The sequence below is a fragment of the Hyla sarda genome, chromosome 5 (genome assembly GCF_029499605.1).
Source record: "Hyla sarda isolate aHylSar1 chromosome 5, aHylSar1.hap1, whole genome shotgun sequence".
Lineage (NCBI taxonomy): Eukaryota > Metazoa > Chordata > Amphibia > Anura > Hylidae > Hyla > Hyla sarda.
This window is the reverse complement of record NC_079193.1, coordinates 72994668-73013035: the sequence shown is the minus strand read 5'-3', so window position 1 is coordinate 73013035 and position 18368 is coordinate 72994668. Positions and strand designations below refer to the sequence as shown.

Genomic DNA, 18368 nt, shown 5'->3' with positions numbered 1-18368 from the left:
CCCCCCCTGTCACATTATCCCCCCCCCCCCCAGTAGGTAGCATTTTGTACTGCCGCAAATACACTGGACGGTTTTCAAATCTCCCACCGGATCCGGAAAACCTGTGTTTGCAGCTGAAAAAGACCTTTCCCCATCAGTCAATCGCTGGCTTGACACGTGACACAGCTGCGGTCAGTGATTGGCTGAAAAGAGAAAGGTCCTACTACTTGTATGGTAAAGAGGAGACACCGGACCGCACAGAAACGAACGGCATCTGCAGGGACCAGGAGTAGGTGAGGAGAATTTTTATTTTTATTTATTTTTTTTTTTTCTTTGCCCTTGCCTTTGCCCTGGTTGAGAAACACTGACTTTTAGTATTAAAATTTGTTTTTACCTGCTCTGGCCGGACCCCGCCTGAGGCAGCACACAGGAGCCGGCCCGAGCAGATAATCGCAAGTTTTCCCGGGAGACCGTATCGCTATATTACAAAAAGCAAAAATCGCGATTTGATAGTTTTTGTGATAAATCGTGCCGCCCTACTATACAATCTTAAAGAGTTTTGTTGTAGAAGAAAATGTAGTAGAGCCTGCTGACATTAATCCATGGGAATATGCTCTATAGAGGCAGTTTTAAAGTTGCCAATGCTCATAGGCTTTGTAGGAAAAACATACAAAGGAAAGTTTTTGTGACCTTCTGATTTCCCTTCAACATTGGAAGATTGAGCAGTGATAGAATCCTTCTGTTTGTGTGTTAGGCATACATGCCAGAAAAACAAAGCCATATTTGCTGTATTCTTTTCTCATTCTTTGCTCTGTCCTAACACTTCCGCCCACTCTTGTCGCCGCTCCAAATACGACAATCTGCAGTGGCCAAGGTCCAAAGCAAATAAACATGGCCATAGAAATAAACAGATATATTATCTGGCAAAACACGTAGCTTATAGCGGCACTGTATAGAGAGGAGCTACATACAGGGATTAGAAAGTTACATTTGAGATTAAAACTGTATGCAAGCAATCTCCCCAATGAAACAAATTACCACTTCAGACCATAACAAAACAGGGAATTGTGTGGCTTATACATGACACTAACACTCTGTGCCACATGCTGTGTAGACACTTCAGAAATGCAGAATGAGATGCACACTCTCCATCTCCTAGGATACTAAAGGGGTTATCTGTCGCTTCCTGTAACCATCAATAAGCTTCTTACACCTCTCAGCCGGAATGTTGGACCACTCTTCCTTTTTTAACTGCTCCAGGTCTCTCTTATTGGAAGGAAAGATCTCTCCACAGGTGTTCAATGGGATTGATTTAGATCTGGACTCATTGCTGGCCACTTCAGAACGCTCCAGCGCTTTGTTGCCATTTGTTGTCCTGCTGGAAGACCCAAGATCTTGGACGCAAACCCAGCTTTCTGACCCTGGGCTGTACAGTGCGACCCAAAATCCGTTGGTAATCCTCAGATTTCATGATGCCTTGCACACATACAAGGCACCCAGTGCCAGATACAGCAAAACAACCCCAAAAGGGTCTCCTGCCATAGCTTTTCATTTCATTTAAATGTCGGTGGATAGTTTGTGCTGACACTGATGCTCCCTGAGCCTGCAGGACAGCTTGAATATCTTTGGAACTTGTTTGGGGCTGCTTATCCACCATCCGGACTACCCTGCGTTGACACCTTTCATCAATTTTTCTCTTCCGTCCATGCCCAGGGAGATTATCTAAAGTACCATGGGTTGCAAACTTCTTGATAATGTTGCACACTGTGGACAAAGGCAAATCTAGATCTCTGGAGATGGACTTGTAACCTTGAGATTGTTGATATTTTTCCACAATTTTGGTTCTCAAGTCCTCAGATAGTTCTCTTCTCCTCTTTCTGTTGTTCATGCTTAGTGTGGCACACATACACACACAATGCAAAGACTAAGTGAACTTCTCTCCTTTATATCTGCTTTCAGGTGTGATTTTTATATTGCCCACACCTGTTACTTGCCCCAGGTGAGTTTAAAGGAGCATCGCATGCTTGAAATAATCTTATTTTTCCACAAATCCATTTTTGGAGTTTGGTGTGACACTATGTCCAATTTGCTTTTTTTTCACTCCCTTTTTTGGTTTAGTTCCAATACACACAAAGGGAATAAACATGTGTATAGCAAAACATGTGTTACTGCAATCCTGTACTGTGAGAAATACTTCATCTTCTTGAAAAATTTCAGGGGTGCCAACATTTATGGCCATGACTGTCTCTGTTCCTCTGTTATTCTTCCTGAAAATGTATGAATAAATTGACAAGTGGGTGTTACCTTCCCCCTCTGTCAATAGAGTGTTACTCCACCTTGATTGGACACTGTCGAAGGCAATGGACTGAGATATCATATGAGACATTTAACAGGGCAGAAACATAACACCACCACCCATCTTAATCTTATACCCACACAGGAGCTTACTTTTCCACTTATAGATATACAGGTAAGACAGATAGAAATGTGGGTTTCCTGGCCGGGATCCACTTATTCTTAAAAATCAGACTTGTGGCGTTTGACCCCAAGAGGACACGATATTCGTAACGGCAACATACTTTTATTAACACACACATAGAAAGAAGTGCATGCGGTGGACATTGTCCACCGCATGCACTTCCTTCTATGCGTGTGTTAATAAAAGCACATTGTTGTTACGAATACCGTGTCCTCTTTGGGTGAAGCGCCCAAAGAGGACCCAGTATTCATGACGGCAATCTCTGCCTTCCCTTTTTCTTCTGCATCTCTATTACTTATAGAAATAGTTAAAGGGGTTATCCAGGAAAAAAACTTTTTTTTTTATATATATCAACTGTCTCCAGAAAGTTAAACAGATTTGTAAATTACTTCTATTTAAAAATCTTAATCCTTTCAGTACTTATGAGCTTCTGAAGTTGTCCTTTTCTGTCTAAGTGCTCTCTGATGACACGTGTCTCGGGAACCGCCCAGTTTAGAAGAGGTTTGCTATAGGGATTTGCTTCTAAACTGGGCGTTTCCCGAGACACGTGTCATCAGAGAGCACTTAGACAGAAAAGAACAACCTTAACTTCAGAAGCTCATAAGTACTGAAAGGATTAAGATTTTTTAATAGAAGTAATTTACAAATCTATTTAACTTTCTGGAGCCAGTTGATATATATATAAAAAAGGTTTTTTCCTGGATAACCCCTTTAATGTATGTTCACACTGGAAGGATACGATGTAAAACTAAACATAGTATTTTGCCCAGCCTTATTATGTGCACACAAACATGTTAAAGTGTACTTTTATTTTCAGGTAACTCTTCAGGACAAGCTGTCGAGCGTATATGAGGAGTGGCTTCTTAGGCTACTTTCACACTATGTGAAAGGCTCAGTTTTTTTATTTTTTCACTTTGAACACCAATAATGTCCATTTGTGTAACAGAGCCTAATGGGAGTCATAATGGGCACAGAGGATTCCATTCACTTGAATGGGATTCTCTGACGTCCGTTATTCCACCGGAAAATAGCGGGAGAAAATGACGTCACAAGCACAAATTTTTCTCCCTCAATCTTCTAACGGCCGTCACACTGCCGGGTAGAAACGACCGTGTGAAAGGAGCTTTAGAGGTTCTATAGAATCTACAAAGAGAGACAAAGAGAGAAGTGCTTAGCTTAATGCTTCTCCCGGCTTATTCAAGCGGTCGGTGGGAGTATCAGCACGCAGACCCCCATCAAAACTTTTTACATTTCTTTACTACATGTCAACTTTGTCATGTCTAATGACAGTAACACTTTAAAATTTAGTAACCATTTAAAGCCCTACGTGACTTGAGGTTTGGCATAGTCCATGATAGGAGTCAAAGGCACCAAACATCTCAATCTGGTACTGAATGCAGGGAACATTTCAAGATGACATATCTGAGCTCCGATACATCATCTTTAGTGTGCAATGTAAGTACGCCTCTTTGTTGGGAGCAGTTTTATGTGCAACTTGGATATACCCGTATATTTTGCCCTATAGGACGCACCGGCATATAAGACGCATCCAATTTTAAAGGTGCAAAATCTAGAAAAAAAGATTCTGCACCCAACAGTGGTCTTCAACCTGCAGACCTCCAGATGTTGCAAAACTACAACTCCCAGCATGCCCGGACAGCCGTTGGCTGTCCGGGCATGCTGGGAGTTGTAGTTTTGCAACATCTGAAGGTCCGCAGGTTGAAGACCACTGGATAGGAGGTAGTACTCACTTGTCCCCGCCGCTGCCCTGGATGTCGCTCCATCGCTTTTGCCGCGTCCCCGGGGTGTCCCCGACGCTCCAGACGTCTTCTTCCCCGGGATCCACGCTCTCCGTCATCACGTCGCTACGCACGCCGCTCCTATTGGATGACGGGACGGCGTGCGCGACGAAGTGATGACGACGAAGGAGAGCGCCGGCCATGCAGGGGATCCCGGCACGGAGAAGACACCGAGTAGGCAGGTAAGGTCCCTCCCGGTGTCCTGTAAGCTGTTCGGGATGCCGTGATTTCACCACGGCGGTCCCGAACAGCCCGACTGAGCAGCCAGGTCAGTGCCACTTTCGCTTCAGACACGGCGGTCAGCTATGATCGCTGCATCTGAAGGGTTAATACAGGGCATCACCGCGATCGGTGATGTCCTGTATTAGCAGCGGGTCCCGGCTGTTGATGGCCACACGGACCAGCCCGATAGGTGCGTATTCGCCGTATAACACGCACCAACTTTCCCCCCCCCCCCCAGTTTTGGGGAACAAAAAGTGCGTCTTATACGGCGAAAAATACGGTAAGTGTAAATATTCTAGAAGCAATAATGTTCTCTTGCATCAAGAAAATAGCACAAAGGAACAGTAAAATGTTGAGATATACTTCTAACCAATGTACGATACAACACACCCTAGAGTACCTTGCCAATTTTATTTCTAGTGGGACATATGAGGGAAGGCAGTGTGTGTGGACTGGATTAGATTAAAAGAAAATACTGGACTTGTTACCAAGAATGAAGTGAAGGGTGATACATTGCAGAACGTGTAGAGAACTTATTTTGAAATGTTTGGGTACAGGAGATTATCCACTAAAATAAGATATTCCCTAAGAACAACATAGAACTTTTCTGTCAGTTATTAGAAGTTTCCCTCACAACTTTGGCTAATGTGTAACTTATGGGAGAATGCTGCAAATGTTGACGGACTGGAAGATTTACTATCATCAGAAAATAAAAGGGTGAGAGATCAGAAGTTTTGTTATAAACCCGTATAAGGAGGCTGACCTTCCATCTCTACTATGAAGGGTCCACGTCACTATTAAAGGAGGAAGCTGGATGTCTTCCAATAGGAGAAACAGCCCAGCCCTAAGATTATGGGATACGTATGAGGCGATACTGTTACGCCGAGCGCTCCGGGTCCCCGCTCCTCCCCGGAGCGCTCGCTTCACTCTCTCCGCTGCAGCGCTCCGGTCACGTCCTCTGACCCGGGGCGCTGCGATCCCGCTGCCAGCCGGGATGCGATTCGCGATGCGGGTAGCGCCCGCTCGCGATGCGCACCCCGGCTCCCCTACCTGACTCGCTCCCCGTCTGTTCTGTCCCGGCGCGCGCGGCCCCGCTCCCTAGGGCGCGCGCGCGCCGGGTCTCTGCGATTTAAAGGGCCACTGCGCCGCTGATTGGCGCAGTGGTTCCAATTAGGGTAATCACCTGTGCACTTCCCTATATTACCTCACTTCCCTTGCACTCCCTTGCCGGATCTTGTTGCCTTAGTGCCAGTGAAAGCGTTCCTTGTGTGTTCCTTGCCTGTGTTTCCAGACCTTCTGCCGTTGCCCCTGACTACGATCCTTGCTGCCTGCCCCGACCTTCTGCTACGTCCGACCTTGCTTCTGCCTACTCCCTTGTACCGCGTCTATCTTCAGCAGTCAGAGAGGTGAGCCGTTGCTAGTGGATACGACCTGGTCACTACCGCCGCAGCAAGACCATCCCGCTTTGCGGCGGGCTCTGGTGAAAACCAGTAGTGGCTTAGAACCGGTCCACTAGCACGGTCCACGCCAATCCCTCTCTGGCACAGAGGATCCACTACCTGCCAGCCGGCATCGTGACAGTAGATCCGGCCATGGATCCCGCTGAAGTTCCTCTGCCAGTTGTCGCTGACCTCACCACGGTGGTCGCCCAGCAGTCACAACAGATAGCGCAACAAGGCCAACAGCTGTCTCAACTGACCGTTATGCTACAACAGTTACTACCACAGCTTCAGCAGTCATCTCCGCCGCCAGCTCCTGCACCTCCTCCGCAGCGAGTGGCCGCTCCTGGGCTACGCCTATCCTTGCCGGATAAATTTGATGGGGACTCTAAGTTTTGCCGTGGCTTTCTTTCCCAATGTTCCCTGCATCTGGAGATGATGTCGGACCTGTTTCCCACTGAAAGGTCTAAGGTGGCTTTCGTAGTCAGCCTTCTGTCCGGAAAAGCCCTGTCATGGGCCACACCGCTCTGGGACCGCAATGACCCCGTCACTGCCTCTGTACACTCCTTTTTCTCGGAAATCCGAAGTGTCTTTGAGGAACCTGCCCGAGCCTCTTCTGCTGAGACTGCCCTGTTGAACCTGGTCCAGGGTAATTCTTCCGTTGGCGAGTATGCCGTACAATTCCGTACTCTTGCTTCAGAATTGTCCTGGAATAATGAGGCCCTCTGCGCGACCTTCAAAAAAGGCCTATCCAGCAACATTAAAGATGTTCTGGCCGCACGAGAAATTCCTGCTAATCTACATGAACTTATTCACCTAGCCACTCGCATTGACATGCGTTTTTCCGAAAGGCGTCAGGAACTCCGCCAAGATATGGACTCTGTTCGCACGAGGCGTTTCTCCTCCTCGGCTCCTCTCTCCTCTGGTCCCCTGCAATCTGTTCTTGTGCCTTCCGCCGTGGAGGCTATGCAGGTCGACCGGTCTCGCCTGACACCTCAAGAGAGGACACGACGCCGTATGGAGAACCTCTGCCTGTACTGTGCTAGTACCGAACACTTCCTGAGGGATTGTCCTATCCGTCCTCCCCGCCTGGAAAGACGTACGCTGACTCCGCACAAAGGTGAGACAGTCCTTGATGTCTACTCTGCTTCTCCACGTCTTACAGTGCCTGTGCGGATGTCTGCCTCTGCCTTCTCCTTCCCTGCTGTGGCCTTCTTGGACTCTGGATCTGCAGGAAATTTTATTTTGGCCTCTCTCGTCAACAGGTTCAACATCCCGGTGATCAGTCTCGCCAGACCCCTCTACATCAATTGTGTAAATAATGAAAGATTGGACTGTACCATACGTTTCCGCACGGAGCCCCTTCTTATGAGCATCGGATCTCATCATGAGAGGATTGAACTTTTGGTCCTCCCCAATTGCACCTCAGAAATTCTCCTTGGACTTCCCTGGCTTCAACTTCATTCCCCAACCCTGGATTGGTCCACTGGGGAGATCAAGAGTTGGGGGTCCTCTTGTTCCAAAAACTGTCTAAAACCGGTTCCCAATAACCCTTGCCGTAACTCTGTGGTTCCTCCAGTAACCGGTCTCCCTAAGGCCTATATGGACTTCGCGGATGTTTTCTGCAAAAAACAAGCTGAGACTCTACCTCCTCACAGGCCTTATGATTGCCCTATCGACCTCCTCCCGGGCACTACTCCACCCCGGGGCAGAATTTATCCTCTCTCTGCCCCAGAGACTCTTGCCATGTCCGAATACGTCCAGGAGAATCTAAAAAAGGGCTTTATCCGTAAATCCTCCTCTCCTGCCGGAGCCGGATTTTTCTTTGTGTCCAAAAAAGATGGCTCCCTACGTCCTTGCATTGACTACCGCGGTCTTAATAAAATCACGGTTAAGAACCGCTACCCCTTACCCCTCATCTCTGAACTCTTTGATCGCCTCCAAGGTGCCCACATCTTCACTAAATTGGACTTAAGAGGCGCCTATAACCTCATCCGCATCAGAGAGGGGGACGAGTGGAAAACGGCATTTAACACCAGAGATGGACACTTTGAGTATCTGGTCATGCCCTTTGGACTGTGCAATGCCCCTGCCGTCTTCCAAGACTTTGTCAATGAAATTTTTCGTGATCTGTTATACTCCTGTGTTGTTGTATATCTGGACGATATCCTAATTTTTTCTGCCAATCTAGAAGAACACCGCCAGCATGTCCGTATGGTTCTTCAGAGACTTCGTGACAACCAACTCTATGCCAAAATTGAGAAATGTCTGTTTGAATGCCAATCTCTTCCTTTTCTAGGATATTTGGTCTCTGGCCAGGGACTACAGATGGATCCAGACAAACTCTCTGCCGTCTTAGATTGGCCACGCCCCTCCGGACTCCGTGCTATCCAACGCTTTTTGGGGTTCGCCAATTATTACAGGCAATTTATTCCACATTTTTCTACCATTGTGGCTCCTATCGTGGCTTTAACCAAAAAAAATGCTGATCCCAAGTCCTGGCCTCCTCAAGCAGAAGACGCCTTTAAACGACTCAAGTCTGCCTTTTCTTCGGCTCCCGTGCTCTCCAGACCTGACCCTTCCAAACCCTTCCTATTGGAGGTTGATGCCTCCTCAGTGGGAGCTGGAGCTGTTCTTCTACAAAAAAATTCTTCCGGGCATGCTGTCACTTGTGGTTTTTTCTCTAGGACCTTCTCTCCAGCGGAGAGGAACTACTCCATCGGGGATCGAGAGCTTCTAGCCATTAAATTAGCACTTGAGGAATGGAGGCATCTGCTGGAGGGATCAAGATTTCCTGTTATTATCTACACCGACCACAAGAACCTCTCCTACCTCCAGTCTGCCCAACGGCTGAATCCTCGCCAGGCCCGGTGGTCTCTGTTCTTTGCCCGATTTAATTTTGAGATTCACTTTCGTCCTGCCGATAAGAACATTAGGGCCGATGCTCTCTCTCGTTCCTCGGATGCCTCAGAAGTTGATCTCCCTCCGCAACACATCATTCCACCTGACTGCCTGATCTCCACTTCTCCTGCCTCCATCAGGCAGACTCCTCCAGGAAAGACCTTTGTTTCTCCACGCCAACGCCTCGGAATCCTCAAATGGGGTCACTCCTCCCATCTCGCAGGTCATGCGGGCATCAAGAAATCTGTGCAACTCATCTCCCGCTTCTATTGGTGGCCGACTCTGGAGACGGATGTTGGGGACTTTGTGCGAGCCTGCACTATCTGTGCCCGGGATAAGACTCCTCGCCAGAAGCCCGCTGGTTTTCTTCTTCCTCTGCCTGTCCCCGAACAGCCTTGGTCTCTGATTGGTATGGATTTTATTACTGATTTACCCCCTTCCCGTGGCAACACTGTTATTTGGGTGGTCGTTGATCGATTCTCCAAAATGGCACATTTCATCCCTCTTCCTGGTCTTCCTTCTGCGCCTCAGTTGGCTAAACAATTTTTTGTACACATTTTTCGTCTTCACGGGTTGCCTACGCAGATTGTCTCGGATAGAGGTGTCCAATTCGTGTCTAAATTCTGGAGGGCTCTCTGTAAACAACTCAAGATTAAATTAAATTTTTCCTCTGCATATCATCCCCAGTCCAATGGACAAGTAGAAAGAATTAACCAGATCTTGGGTGATTATTTGCGACATTTTGTTTCCTCCCGCCAGGATGACTGGGCAGATCTCCTTCCATGGGCCGAATTCTCGTATAACTTCAGGGTCTCTGAATCTTCCTCCAAATCCCCATTTTTCGTGGTGTACGGCCGTCACCCTCTTCCCCCCCTCCCTACCCCCTTGCCCTCTGGTCTGCCCGCTGTGGATGAAATTTCTCGTGACCTTTCCATTATATGGAGAGAGACCCAAAATTCTCTCTTACAGGCTTCTTCACGCATGAAGAGGTTCGCAGATAAGAAAAGAAGAGCTCCCCCCGTTTTTTCCCCTGGAGACAAGGTATGGCTCTCCGCTAAATATGTCCGCTTCCGTGTCCCTAGCTACAAGTTGGGACCACGCTATCTTGGTCCTTTCAAAATTTTGTGTCAAATTAATCCTGTCTCTTATAAACTTCTTCTTCCTCCTTCTCTTCGTATCCCTAATGCCTTTCACGTCTCTCTTCTCAAACCACTCATCCTCAACCGTTTTTCTCCCAAATCTGTTCCTCCCACTCCTGTTTCCGGCTCCTCGGACGTCTTCTCGGTCAAGGAAATTTTGGCTGCCAAAAAGGTCAGAGGGAAAAATTTTTTTTTAGTAGACTGGGAGGGTTGTGGTCCTGAAGAGAGATCCTGGGAACCTGAGGACAACATCCTTGACAAAAGTCTGCTCCTCAGGTTCTCAGGCTCCAAGAAGAGGGGGAGACCCAAGGGGGGGGGTACTGTTACGCCGAGCGCTCCGGGTCCCCGCTCCTCCCCGGAGCGCTCGCTTCACTCTCTCCGCTGCAGCGCTCCGGTCACGTCCTCTGACCCGGGGCGCTGCGATCCCGCTGCCAGCCGGGATGCGATTCGCGATGCGGGTAGCGCCCGCTCGCGATGCGCACCCCGGCTCCCCTACCTGACTCGCTCCCCGTCTGTTCTGTCCCGGCGCGCGCGGCCCCGCTCCCTAGGGCGCGCGCGCGCCGGGTCTCTGCGATTTAAAGGGCCACTGCGCCGCTGATTGGCGCAGTGGTTCCAATTAGGGTAATCACCTGTGCACTTCCCTATATTACCTCACTTCCCTTGCACTCCCTTGCCGGATCTTGTTGCCTTAGTGCCAGTGAAAGCGTTCCTTGTGTGTTCCTTGCCTGTGTTTCCAGACCTTCTGCCGTTGCCCCTGACTACGATCCTTGCTGCCTGCCCCGACCTTCTGCTACGTCCGACCTTGCTTCTGCCTACTCCCTTGTACCGCGTCTATCTTCAGCAGTCAGAGAGGTGAGCCGTTGCTAGTGGATACGACCTGGTCACTACCGCCGCAGCAAGACCATCCCGCTTTGCGGCGGGCTCTGGTGAAAACCAGTAGTGGCTTAGAACCGGTCCACTAGCACGGTCCACGCCAATCCCTCTCTGGCACAGAGGATCCACTACCTGCCAGCCGGCATCGTGACAGATACAGAAAACCTATAAAGTATTAAAGCCATGCAACTAATACTTTATTTTTTTTCCAGTTTCCTGCATTGACACTCAAGGAAGGAGGTTTTATAGAATGTTTTCTTGCTATAAAATTAAGCTCGGTTTAGATGTGTTAGATGTCCTAAAAAAGATAACAGAGTTATTTTCCTCCAATTATGGAGATTCATCGCATTTGTCGGTGCTCTATTTGTAGCACAATTTTTGCCATTGGATATCCATGTCATTTTTGAATACTGTTGTAGTATTTATTTATTTATTTATTTATTTATATAGCGCCTACAGATTCCGCAGCGCTTACAATTATGGGGTACAAACAAAGACAAGTATCAGACATAAAATTACCCAATAACTATTCAAACAAGAGGTGTGGGGATATATTGAGAATATGTTGGGGATATGTTGGGGATATGTTGGGGATATGTTGGGGATATGTTGAGGATATGTTGGGGATATGTTGGGGATATGTTGGGGATATGTTGGGGATATGTTGGGGATATATTGAGAATATGTTGGGGATATGTTGGGGATATGTTGGGGATATGTTGGGGATATGTTGGGGATATGTTGAGGCCAATTAGAGACTGTTATAGGCCTGACTGAAGAGATGTGTTTTTAGGCCACATTTGAAACTATGGATGTTGTTGTTGAGTCTGAGGGATTGAGGGATAGCATTCCAGAGAACCGGTGCAGCACGAGTGAAGTCTTGGAGACGGGAGTGAGAAGTTCGGATTATAGAAGATGTTAGTGTGAGGTCATTAGCAGATCGGAGAGAACGTGTAGGATGGTAGACAGAGATGAGAGAGGAGATGTAGGGAGGTGCAGCATTGTGGAGAGCTTTGCGTGTGAGACTGAGGATTTTGTACTGTATTCTGGACTGAATTGGTAACCAGTGTAGTGACTGGCACAGGAAGGAGGCGTCGGTGTAGCGGCTGGAGAGGCCATTACTACTTCTTGGGTTTTAGACATTCTTTAGCTTGAATCCCCTAACGGTAAAGAATTCTTTCCTACAGTGATGTCTGAATTGCATTTCACACACACATAATAAATGTACCCTGTTCCTTTGTACAAGGCCTGTAACAATTAGAGAGAACCTGATAATAATTTCATGCTGCCCAATCAGCTGGCAGTATGAAACTCAGTCAGAGAGCACGATCCCAACACACTATCATTTACCCTGAATCAAAGTTTTGTAAAGATGAAAGGAATGGTGCAAGAAGTCATTGAGGTGGTTCCCAGTGGCTGCTCCCCCACCCTGTTGGCCTTGAGTGACATGTGTGTATAGGGAGAGATGCGTCAATCAGGACTGGTGGGACAAAGAACAGCTGCTGGGGACTGCCCCAATGACTACTGGCCCCAGTCCTGGCAGTTTTATCAAACTATGATTTCTCTGGTATGCCAGAGCATTAAAGAGTACATCATAGAGTATCAGGCTCAAGCTCCCTGTCACAGTTTCATGCTGCCTGCTGACAGATTCCGTTTAAATATGTTTTTATCAGGCCAATCTCTAAGCTGAAAACTCCAATATTTTCGGCCTCTCATTTAAGAAAACTACTTTCCCATTTAGTAAACTAGTAACTCCCTGTTAAAGCATACCTGTCATTTCAGTTACCTTTTCAGGATAAGCTGCCCTGTGTGTGTACATGAGAAACAACGCTATTTCTGGCCAATATACAGTATTTTTCTGCACATTTCTGCTCTGCAGACTTTATCTACAATTAGCAGTTCTCGAAGAGCTGATGGGTGGAGCTCCTCCTCCATCTATAGAATTGTATTGCTTGTAATGCAGACAAAGGACAAAGGTGAGCTGATTTACCTATTTGAACAAACTTTGCATAGAGCAATACCACCTGTGAATATAAGAAACTTTGTAATAGAAAAGTGCCTATTTGATTTCAATACAGCTCTTCTATATTATTTTATAATGTGGATCCCAACACTAAAGGGCGTACAGTGATCCCTCAACTTACAATGGCCTCAACATACAATAGTTTCAACACACAATGGTCTTTTCTGGACCATTGTAACTTGAAACCAGACTCAACATACATTGCTGTGGAATCAGCAAAATGTGTCAATGGCTGGAAGAACCAACCAATCAGAATGGGCATTCACTGGTAAAACCCCTGTATTCCTAAAGTGCATGCACTGACTGGTGTCTAGTGGAGCCCCCTACAGTACAGGGAGGTACTACGTGTTCTGTACTACTTTTAACCTCTGCCAGGGTTTGCTGCTCCTTTTGAACCAAGTAAGGGCGGCTCCATTTCACTTTTTTTAGGACATTGCGTGTACTGTATAGGACCTTGAAGAAGCTCCTGTCCTCTACATAGACCAGTGTTTCCCAATGAGGGTGCCTCCAGCTGTTGCAAAACTACAACTCCCAGCACCTGCTTTTGCAGCTGCTGCTTGACATTGAGGCAAACACCCTATTTTTTATATCACTATATGACTGTGCATATCTACTTTAATACAAATCTAAAAAAAATCTAAATAATACTATTTTCTGAATGTCAGTAATTTCTCCCTAAAAACAAAACATTGCCAGATAATATAAAACTTGATATCTTCTCTTCTATAAAGTGGTTATAGAACTGACTAGGCGTTCCTTATCGCTAGCGGAGTTAGGAATACATGGATTTTCCACATACGCGGCTGGAAAATAGCAGGTGTCTGCATCTCATAGAAACCTGAAGCCTTTTTTTCTTTTTATTCTCTCCACATCTGGATTTACTTGCAATATTCCATAATAAATAACTTCCCATGAAACCACAGTCTGGGACAGAGGTTTTCTTACTAACTGGCTGCAGAAGACGGGTCCTGCTGCAGTTGCCAGGTTACTGACAGACAACACATGTACACAAGTGACACATGAGCCTATGCCCAGCCCCTGCTTTTAATGAAAAAAACGTCCAGGCTTTAGAACATCTTGAATATTTTATTACTTTTGTGGCCTAAAACTTTTTGAGATGAAATGTTCTTTAGCATGGTATATCACTGCATAGGAATATGTGTACTCTTCATTGTCTAAAAACAAGGGTGTATGGAACACATCTTGGATGGGGGGGACGTGTGCTGTAAAAAGCTCTGATCTCATAGATCTATACAGTGACCCCCCGACCTACGATGGCCCCGACATACGATCATTTCAACATACGATGGTCTCTCAGAGTACATTGCATGTTGAAGGCAGCATCAACATACGATGCTTTTGTATGTCGGGGCCATCGCATAAACGACTATCCAACAGCGCAGACTGCTTCAGCTGCCACCGGATAGCCGATTACGGTGCCCCGTGTGGTCCGCTGACGATCACTTACCTGTCCTCGGGGCTCCTGCGCGTCCTCTTTGGGATCCCTGCATCGTCGGCGCTCTCCATCGTCGTCATCACGTCGTTGCGCACGCCGTCCCGTCATCCAAAAGGAGCAGCGTGCGTAGCGATGTGATGGCGGCGACGGAGAGCGCGGATGCTGGGGAAGCAGAGGCCTTGCCGGAGCGTCGGGGACACCACGGGGACGCGGCGACAGCGATGGAGGGCGACATCCAGGGCAGCGGTGACGAGCGGTGACGGTCCGGAGCCGCGGGGACATGTGAGTACAACCTCCAATACCAGTGGCCTTCAACCTGCGGACCTCCAGATGTTGCAAAACTACAACTCCCAGCAGCAAGCCGTTGGCTGTCCGGGCATGCTGGGTGTTGTAGTTTTGCAACATCTGGAGGTCCGCAGGTTGTAGACCACTGTCCTATACTTTACATTGCACGGATCCCTCAACATACGATGGTTTCAACAAATGATGGTCCGTTTGGAACGGATTACCATCGTATGTTGAGGGACCACTGTATACACATTTACAAAGCCTAATTATAAGGCTTAACAATTGTGAGGCCAGGGCTGTACAAATGATCTTTGGATTGCTTGAGTGGTGCTTTGCTTCCATTATATGTTGGCCTATTAAATGGGAAGATGTGCGGCCAACAAACAAAAGGTTTTAACGTGTCAAAAAGAAGCAATCAGCGAACCGTTCATTTGTTGCCTAATCTATGGCTCTAATATACAGGTAGATATTTCCCTCTGTAATAGGGCCCATATAGGCAGATGATGTATCTACTAAGGTGTCTTTAAATGTGACAGAAACATGTGCAGAGCTTCCTTTTTTAGAGAACTGACCTATTAGGGCATGTTCACAGAGGCATTATCTACGTGGCTTTTGACATGGAAATTGCATAGATTTTTGTGTCAAAATCCATGCAGTTTCACATAAAAAAAGATATATATATATATTTATATATCACTGATTTCAATGAGAGACAATGGACCACGAGAATAAGAAGTGACATGTAATTTTTTTCCACACAGTTCTGCTCGGAGGCTCCTAATAGATGGGAACTTCAGGACAGGACCCCCTCCCGGACTCTCACCAATGATGGCAGCATGGGTAATGTTTTTGCCTGTGTGTATGTCTTCAGTAAACAGGAGGGAGAGGAAGTGAATAAAACATCAGGTTCTTAGTTCTGGGCGACCTTTCTAAGGCTGCATTCAGACTTCGTTTTTACATTATGGGTGCCGGATCCAGCTCGGGGAGGGGCAAATCGGGCTCTCCATTACAGTAGTATACTACGGTTTTAGATCCGGTCACAAAACCGCATACGGGTCAAAGATGAGCCAACCGGAGTCACCGTTTGACTCCGGTCAGCTCATTAAAGTAAATGGATTTCAGTGCTGGTCCGGCTGCCCCTCCTCTAGCCGGATCCGGCACCCGTAATGTAAAAATGAAGTGTGAATGCAGCCTAAGTTTACATATCCCAATGTAAACAAGAATTTAGGTTTACTGAGAAAAAAAAAGATTCTTTATTTTAGACCCTTCTTTGATGCGAAAATGAACAAATTTACTGAAGGTATGTACACATTAAAACCCTGTCCTATCGTGGCGGTCCCTGCGGCCATCAACGGCCTCTCCTTCAGCGCTCTCCTTCATCGCCATCACGTCATCGCGCACGCCGTCCCCTCATCCAATAGGAGCGGCGTGCGTAGCGACGTGATGGCGGCGGCGGAGAGCAAGGATACCGGGCAGCAGAAACGTTCCGGAGCGACGGGGACACCCCGGGGATGTGGTAACAGTGATGGAGGGCGACATCCAGGGCAGCGGTGACGAGCGGTGACGGGTCCGGAGCGGCGGGGACAAGTGAGTATTTCCTCCTATACCAGTGGTCTTCAACCTGCGGACCTTCAGATATTGCAAAACTACAACTCCTGGCATGCCCGGACAGCCAACGGCTGTCCGGGCATGCTGGGAGTTGTAGTTTTACAACATCTGGAGGTCCACAGGTTGAAGATCACTGTCCTTTACTTTACATTGTTTGGTTCAGAATCTTTGTTTTCTAGATTTTCATCCTTTAAAATTGGGTGAGTCTTATGTGCCGGAGCATCTTACATGGCGAAAAATACGGTATGTTCGCCATTATTCAAGGTTGTTCTTGATTCCATAGGAACTGAAAGCTCTCTAAATGACTGTCCCACTGTGTACAGGGATTAGTATTTTTAGAGTCTGGTGCCTTGGAAAAGGCTGAAAATGTTAAAAACATATCACTTCCCTGTTTCATATTCCTTATCCAAGTTCAGATTTTGGCCAGAGCTCTAACGAAAACACGGTGCTGTTACTGGTCTACTACAAAAATAGTCAATAAAAAGGAGATTTTGTTATTTTCGATTGTTTTGGAGCTTTCCCTTTCCTCTCAGTCTCCTGAATTCCTCCACTTTGCCGGCAGACGCTGTGTTTTTGTTTTGGGTTAAAGTTCAGCGTGACTTTTCACTTAATCAAAACAAGAACGCTTTTCCTTTTCTCCTTGTCCCCAGACAAGATGACATCTTTCCGGTGTTTTCTACTCGGCAGAACAGTTAATAACCGTGTTATTCAAGTAGAGTAATCTCAAAAACTATCCAGCCGTATGTTTATGGGGAAATACATTTTTCGGTGGACTCTTCCTCAACAACAAGCTATTTTTTGTGGTTGTTATTGTTGAAAAATGCTCATTAAACAAGCTAAATAGGAAAGTGAGGCTAAAGAGTTAACTTATATGGAACTATGGAATTTATACAATATTTAATGTGAACATTCAAGAACTTTTGTGAAAACTTCCTCTTTATGTCTTAAAGGGGAACTTAACGGGGTACTCAGCGTTTGGAACAAACTGTCACGCCCCCTCCCATAGACTTGCATTGAGGGGGCGTGACGTCATGAGGGGGCCGGGCTATGACATCACAAACATACATTTTTCTAATAGCCGTTTTAACCCGTTATAGCCCGTTATTAATAACGGCCGTTATTTTGTGACAGAAGATAGTAACGGGAGAAATAGTGCATGCACTATTTCTCCCGTTCATTCGCCCTTCACAAAATAACGGCCGTTATTGATAACGGGCTATAACGGGTTAAAACGGCTATCCGAAAAATCCCATAGACTATAATGGGATTTTCTAACAGCCGCATAGGATTTTGTAACGGCCGTTTTACAGCTGATTTTCAGACGGAACTTCGTACGGATCTTTAAAACTGAGTAATTTTGTAGCGTGAAAGGGGGCTAAGCTCCCCCAGATCGGCGGTACTGCTGACAGCTACAAGCTTTAGTGTATTTACCATTCTAGAGGGAGGTCCATTGCATCTCAGCCTGGGAAAGCTCTAGTAATAGAGTCCATAAACGGACAGTGAGGTTACTGGAGATTTCAGTGGTATTTATTAAACCGATACCTTTGACTTGGCATCATCCCCATTAGACTAATATGGTAACAAATGACCCCTAGGGATAGAATAGTGTAGTCTACTATGCTAATCCATACTTCATTTTAAGTGGTATACTTACATATACCAGCCAGACAATTGACGCCTATGGACACATTTAACATGTACATGTGGAAATTTCTCAATGTACTCATTAAACAAGATGTGAATAGAACCTAAAATGGTTATAGACCGCAGCCAAAATGAATTTAGTACCAGGCACATGAAGCACTATGGCTCCTTTGCTGTGATGATAGTTGGGAGACACTAAAGGGGTACTCCAGTGGCCAGCTAAATGTTCCGAACACTGTGTGCGTGCTGTGGGGGTCGGCCACACCCCCTCGTGACATCACATCACGCCCCCCTCAATGCAAGTCCATGGGAGGGGGCATGGCGGCTGCCATGCCCCCTCCCATAGACTTGCATTGAGGGGGCATGGTGTGATGTCACGAGGGGGCGTGCCGGACCCCCGCAGCGCGCACACAGCGTTCGGAACTAAATGTTCAGAACGCTGGCCGCTGGAGTACCTCTTTATGGCTAAACCCCCCCCCCCCCCCCCCCCCAGTGGTCAAACACTAATGCCCTAACCT

At 46.9% G+C, this 18368-nt stretch overlaps 1 protein-coding gene across 7 annotated transcripts in view; it reads right to left on the bottom strand.

The window, feature by feature from the left end:
- LOC130273234 (mitogen-activated protein kinase kinase kinase 3-like) overlaps window positions 1-18368 on the bottom strand; it is a 209900-nt gene that overhangs the window by 70329 nt on the left and 121203 nt on the right. The window lies entirely within an intron of this gene.